Here is a 7642-nt window from a genome sequence, read left to right on the forward strand (position 1 = left end):
AGCAGCCAAAAAAAAATCCTGAGACTTGCACTAGTTTGTGGATCTGATATCAGAGAGTCAGGTCATTGTCAGTGGAATCTGTGCTCTAAGGAAGTTCAAAGATTTTTTAGAACTTTACAAAGACAAATGGTAGTGTGATAACTTTTTACCATTTGTTTGGAGAAAGTAAACATCTTAGGGCAAAAACAGCTAGAGAGTAATCCATTATCAACACAAGGTAGTAATTTTGCTGAAATGACTAAAGGGCCTAGCCCAGAAGACTAGGCTGGATTGTGGAAGATGAAGGAAACAATTTCCTGGTATACCTATTTGCTAGATCAAAAGCAAGAGGGAGGTGGGCACATTTGTAGTCCCAGCTACTTGGAAAGCTGAGGTGGGAGGATCATTTGAGCCAGGACTCAGGAGTTTGAGACCAGCCTGGGCAATATAGCCAGACCCCATCTTAAAAAAAAAAAAAGAAGGGATGGAGAGCATGTGGCAGAAGATATATGAATATTGCACATACTTTAAGCTTAGTAGATAAAAAATGGAACTCATGATTTCCTGTCCCAATCAGCTAGCTATTCTTTTTATAATTAGGTGGTCTTGAATGTTAGACAGACTCAGGGCCAGATCTTGAAGACCAGATAGGCTGTAAGGTTGAAGGGAGATGCTGATGTTGGGATCAGGTAGGAGGTGGAGGGGTCTCAACCTGGCTCCAGGGATGGGCTCTACAAAAGACAGCAAAATGCCTATGATCCAGTCTAAACTCATGGGCTGAGAAGACAAGCGCTGCAGTTAGGTGGTGCAAAATGCTTCCATCCTGGGAGAGACAAGAACTGTGTCATTTTAAAGCTAGTGACTGGGGTGCTATGGAGTGGCAAAAAGAGACAGGAAGAGGAGCCCTGGAGCATCTTCTAGTGCCAGAAAGTAAGGAATTGCTCAAAAACTCCACAATGATGGGGAGTATGTCAATGAGACACAGGAGACAACGTGAAAGGGCTCCTAAAGTTGGAACAATTTGAGCAACAAAATATATAATGTAGTATTGGACTGTAACACAAAATGCAAAACAAATATACATGAATTCATACCAATATAAATCAATGATTGAATAAATAAAGCAGGGAGGAAAGACAAATCTTCCCTATACAATAATTCTAAATAATATATGTATATATACCCCCCTCCAGGAAATGGACTTTCATCACCCCACAATCCCCCATACCTCCAATGTGATTTAGGGGTTCGCTTGCAAGGAATGGAGTATGGAAAGAGGAAAATAGTTGACTTCACAGTGGAGAAACCTGGCAAGTACCACCCTAACCAAGTGATCAAGGTTAGCACCACCAGTTGATATCATGTACCCCCTGAAATGATGTAATGAGAAGGGCATGTCACCTCTATGGTATTCTTCCCCCAAACACTTAACCTCAGTCTAAGCATAAGGAAAACATCACAGAAACCCAAATTTAGGGACATCTTGCAAAATACCTGCCCAATACCCCTTAAAATTTTCAATGTCATGGAAAACACAGAAAGACGGGGAAACTGTCACAGACCAGAGGAGGCTCAGAAGGCATGACTAAATGCAATGTGGTACCTTTGGTGGGATCCTGGAGAGAAAAAGGCAGTAGTGGGAAAACTGATGAAATCCAAATGAAGTCTGGAGTTGAGTTAATAGTAAATGTACCAATGTTAATCTCATATTTGACAAATGTACCAAAGTTATGTAAGATGTTAGGTGAAACTAAGTGAAGGGAATATGGGAACTTGCTGTAGTATCTTTGCAACTTTTCTGTAAATCTAAAATTATTCAAAAATAAAAGGTTTTATTTAAAAAATAAAATTAAAATTCCTAATGACAATAACATATATTTGGTAAGGGGTAAATGGAATTAAAATATTCGAAGGGCCTTGATTTATCTATAAAGAGGATAAAGGTTTTAATTAATTAAAGACTTTGATAAGGTAAGTGTACATATCACGTTTTAAAAGATATCCACTGAAAATGGGGTTGGCAACCTTTTTCTGTAAAGGAATAGATAGTAAATATTGTAGTCTTTGCAGGCCCTATGGTCATAACTACTCTGCTGTTGTAGCATGAGAGCAGCCAGAGACAGTATGTAAAATTTGTGTTCCAGCAAATCTTTATTCGCAGTAACAGGCAGCAGGCTAGATTTGGCCTGAAGGCTATAGTTTGTCAACCCCTGGACTAAAAGAACAAAAAGAGAAAGTATAACTTCCAACTAGTAAAGGAGAAAATAGAATAATTAAAAAATACTTAGTCATCTAATTAAAAGGCAAGAAAGGAGAGAAAAAGAAACATAAAACAGGACAAAATAGGAAGTACAAAGTAAGGGTAGATTTTGACCCGAATACTTTGGTAATTACATTAAATGTAAATGGAATACATGCCACAATTAACATCTGTTTTGTTTTAGATGCATCACTTGCAAATAGCACATATATGGATTTTGTTTATTTTGTATCCAGTATTAAAAGGATATAGAAACATTGAAAATAAAAGAATGGAAATGATATACTGTACAAATACCAATCAATAGAAAATTGCTATGACAATATTAATGTTAGACAAAATAACTTAAGGGAAAAGTATTATTAGAGATAAAGAAGGTCTTCATAGTGATAAAATGTTTAATTTGCCGGGAATGATTGTGATTTTAAATAACATCTAAGAATATATAAAGCAAAAATTTACAGACCTCAAAGGAGATATAAACAAATCTACAATCATAGTAGGAAATTTTATATGCTTATCTTAATAAGTGATGGAAAAATCAGACAAAAGTTTAGGAGTAATATAGACTTGAACGTTAAGATTAACAGAATTGACCAAATTGACATATGGAGACACTAGTTCCATGACATGCAGAATACATCTTGTTTTTAAGCACACACATAATTTTTTAATTGACCATAAACTGGGAATGAAGTCTCAAACATTTCAAGGAATTGAAATCATTTAAAATATATATTCTGATCACAATGCCACTTTGTTAGATAACTAGACAATACCCATGTATCTCAAAATTTAAAAATTAATTTCTAAATAATTTATGGATCAAGGAAGAGATCATTATGGAAATTAAAAAATAGTTGGAAATGAATGATAAAAATTCTACATATCACAACTTGTGGAATGCAGTGAAAGAAATACTCAGTAGGAAACTTGCATCCTCAAGTGCATATATGAGGGGAAAAGGGCTGAAAATGAATGATCTAGGCTTTCATCTCAAGAAGTTATAGCAGCAAAATAAATCCAAAGAAAGTGGAAGTATGGAAATAATAAAGACAAAGGCAGAAATTATTGAAATAGAAAACAAACATAGAAAAACTTAGTTCCTTGAAAGGGTTTGTAAAATTGACAAATCTCTAGCAAGAGAGATCAAGAAAAAGGAAAAATCCCACAAATAACCAATACCATTAAAAGCAAAGAAAATATTACTACATTTGAATAACTTTGTCAATATATTTGAAAATGTAGATTAAACGGAAAAATTACTGAAAAACATACCTTCCAAAGCTGACTCAAAAAAACCTCCTATAGATCCTCAGTAGTATTACAAACTTCAAATAAATGAAATCTGTAGTAAAAAATCCTCACTTAAATAAAACTCCAGGTTTGTATGGCTTTGCTGACAAGTTCTACCAAACATTGAAGGATCAAAGACTTCCAATATTAGGTCATTAAATACGAAATGTCCAATTCCAAATCAAAAGTTTAGTTTATTATATCTCAGACAAGAAGTAGTACAATTAATCAAAGCATGCGCCTAAACTATTGACACAGTTTTGTCATCTTAATGGTAGCTTGTTTATGCCAGCAGTGAAGAAGCCTGGAGAGTGAGTGGCAATGAAATCGCTAAAGGCATTTTTCACAGCCTGTTGAAAATTGAATATTTTTCCTTGCAAGAAGTGATCCAAAGCCTAGAAGAAGTGGTAGTCAGTAGTACAATGTCTGTTGAATACAGTGGATGACAGAGTTTCCAAGTCCAGCCTCCGTAATTTGAGTAGCGCTGTTTGTGCGACATGTGGTCAAGTGTTGTCTTGCAAGAGGATTGGCCTGTCTCTATTGACTAATCTCAGGTGTTTAACCGCAAGCGTCCCTATCATTTCATCCAATTGGTTGCAGTAGACATCTGCTGTAATCCATTGACTAGGTTTCATGAAACTGTAGTGGATAATGCCAGCACTGGACCACCAAACAGATACCATTAGATTTGTTTTTAATTTTTTTTTATTTCAGTATATTACAGAGGTACAAATGTTTAGGTTACATATATTGCCTTTGCCCCACCCGAGTCAGAGCTTCAAGTGTGTCCATTCTCAGGAGACTCAGTACCAGAAAAACAAACAAACAAAAACCCCCAAAACAAACAAACAAAAAGCACCCATTAGGTATCCACTCTTCCCCCTCCCATCTGCCCAACACCTGATGAATGTTATTACTATGAGTGCACTTAGGTTTTACCAAGTGCAGTTAATATCAATTTGATGGAGAGCTACAACTAGAACTACCATTTGATCCAGCAGTCCCATTACTGGGCATCACCCCAAAAAACAAAAGACATTCCATAAAAAAGACATCTGCACTAGAATATTTATAGCAGCACAATTCACAATTGCAAAGATGTGGAAACAACCCAAGTGCCCATCAATACATGAGTGGATTAATAAAATGTGTCATATGTATACCATGGAGTTCTACTCAGCCACAAGAAACAATGGTGGTCTAGTACCTCTTGTATTATCCTGGATAGAGCTAGAACCCATTCTACTAAGTGAAGTATCACAAGAATGGAAAAACAAGCACCATTAGCTTTTTTTGATAAACGTTCAATTTTGGGCAGTGTTTCAGTACTTCATCTTTATCCAACCATTGTGCTGAATGGTTGTGATTGTCAAAAAGATCCATTTTTCATCCCACATAACAATACGGTATAGAAATGGTTCACCTTTATGTTGTGACAGTAAAGAAAGGTGAGCTTTGAGACAACTTCTCTTCTGATGTTTGTTTAATTCATGCAGTACCCATCTACCCAGCTTCTTTACCTTGCCTATTTGTTTCAAATGGTCCAATATTGTTGGAATAATAACGTCAAACCTTGCTGCTAATTCACATGTAGGTTGAGATGGATTCACTTCCACTACAGCTTTCAGTTCATCATTATCCACCTTAGTCTAAGGTTGCCCATGTGGCTCATTTTCAAGATTAAAATCACCAGAACAGAACTTCTCAAACCATCAACATACTGTGATGATATCAACACTTCATTGATATTTCAAACTGTCTGCGCAGCATTGGTTCCATGACGGAACTCATATTTGAAAAAAACACGAATTTTTGATTTAGCCATGGTTTCACAAAAATTGCTCTAAAAAAAATTGAAAGATAATCACAAGCCAAACTACGCGTTTGAAAGACTGAGGATGTACTTTCACAATAAAAATAAAACAAGAAGTGTCAACATGAAATGTCACAGATACCAACTGTCAAGTTTAGAACTTAAGGAAATCGGACATTTTATACTTAATAACCCAATACAAACATTTTTAGAGCATTAAAAAAAGAGGAAGAATTCCCTAACTCCTGAATCTAGCATAACCTTGATACCAAAAACCTGACAAGAACAGAATAAGAGAGGAAAATTGCAGGCTTGCCTTGATCATGAAAATAGATGCAAAAGTCCTGAACAAAATATTAATAATTTGTGAACTGGTCAATTAACTTATGAAAATGTGTTCTGTCTCTAGTGGTCAGGGAAATTCAAGTTAAAACCACAATGAAATACCACTACCACACACACCAAATTGGCTAAAATCAAATAGCCTGACAATACCACACGTTGACAGGAAAATAGAGCAAGAAGTGCCATTTGCTACTGGTGGAAGTATACATATAAGCTTTGAAAGACAGCTTGGCACTGTTTACTAAAGTTTGTTACACATACGGTATAATTTGGCAATTCTATTCCTAGGTAGACACCCTAGTGCAGCGATTCTCAAAATGTGATCCCTGCACCCTAGGTTGGATAAAGATGAAGTGCCAAAACACAGTCCAAAACCAAATATTCATCAAAAAAAGCTAATGGTGTCTGTTTGGTGGTCCAGTGCTGGCATTATCCCTGCACCAACAGCATCAGCATCACCGTGGGATGATGGGAACTTGGAAATACCAAATTCTTGGGCTCCACCTCAGACCTACTCACTCAACCAGCAACTACCAGGTAACACCCAGCAATCTGGGTTTTAACAAACCCTCCTGTGATTCTGATGCATGCTAAAGTTTGAGAACTGTTGCCATAGAGAGAGAGAAGAATGTATGTCCACCAAAATACATACACAAGGATGTTTTGACAGCATTTTAATAATAGCCAACACTGAAAACAAGCCAAATTGTTCATCAATATCATAATGGATAAATTTGGTATGGAATGGTTACATAGTACAATAAAATAATAAAAATGAATGAATCACAGCTATACAAAATAGCATGGATGACTTTCTCAAACATAATGGTGTGTAAATATTTAAGACACAAAGAATATATTTTTATATACAAATAGAGAAAGTTTCTTGTCAAATTGTATGTATATGTTTTAAGAACCCAAAACTGTATCTTCAGGCCTAATCTTTTCTTAGGGCTCTAAGCTGGCATATAACTAGTAACTGTCACACAATATGTACAGTTTATATAGCATATCTCATTCTTTATAATCTTTATAGTGACTACAGAGTATTTCATGATATGGGTATACCATATTTCTTTCACCACTTCCTTCTTGATGGGCTTTTCTAGAACATTATTTAGGCTGCCCCTATAGGCTGAAAATTCTATGAGATGTGAGACCATATCTGTCTTCTAAGACAGGGCCTGCTATTCAATAATTCATTGAATTGCATTTCCAGATTAACTTTCCTGCAAGAAAAAATAATGCCCTGCCCAGTTTCATTAATCTTTGTAATAGCAATAATTGATTCCTTATAAATTTTTTGTTCACTGTGAATCAACCCTAGAGAATGCAGTCAACTCTGGATGTAATGACAGAATAAATATTCTAGACATGAGAAATGAGACTATAGATTCTGGGGTACAGTGATCCTCTAAGATCATTTAATCTCCCTCTGTGACATCTCATCTCTGTCTTGATGCACCAGCAGCTAGGAAATGTGTCAAGCCTTGGACTTCGGAAAGCATATCTCTCAAATTCTCTGAGAATACCTACTTAAAATATCCTCGTGTTCCTAAATTTGCTTGACCTTGTATTCTAATTTGTGGTTTGGGACATATGACAGCGTACTTGGACCTTTAGGGAGTTAGGCCCCAGAGAAAATGCTTGTAGGGCAGAACAGGCCACTTAGAAAGCCTGCCCCTTGGAAACCTTGTCCCCATAGTCCCTACTTAATGACAAGCTGTCCAGCCCAGTCCTAGCAGAGACATAAAAGAGCTCTTCCCTGAGCTTTGGCTGTCAACGCAGAGCCCATGGGCAGCTAGGGGCAGCAGAGAAGGGACTTAAGCAGCAGGCACATTGGCTGGATCCTGTCTGGTTTACCTTGGAATGCCCATTGTGATGTCATACGGAGTCACAGCCTTGAGGCAGAAAACTCTTTGGCTGAGAGAGAGGCATGGGTTTGAGGG

Source organism: Lemur catta, chromosome 4, assembly GCF_020740605.2.
Source record: "Lemur catta isolate mLemCat1 chromosome 4, mLemCat1.pri, whole genome shotgun sequence".
NCBI classification, from domain to species: Eukaryota; Metazoa; Chordata; class Mammalia; order Primates; family Lemuridae; genus Lemur; species Lemur catta.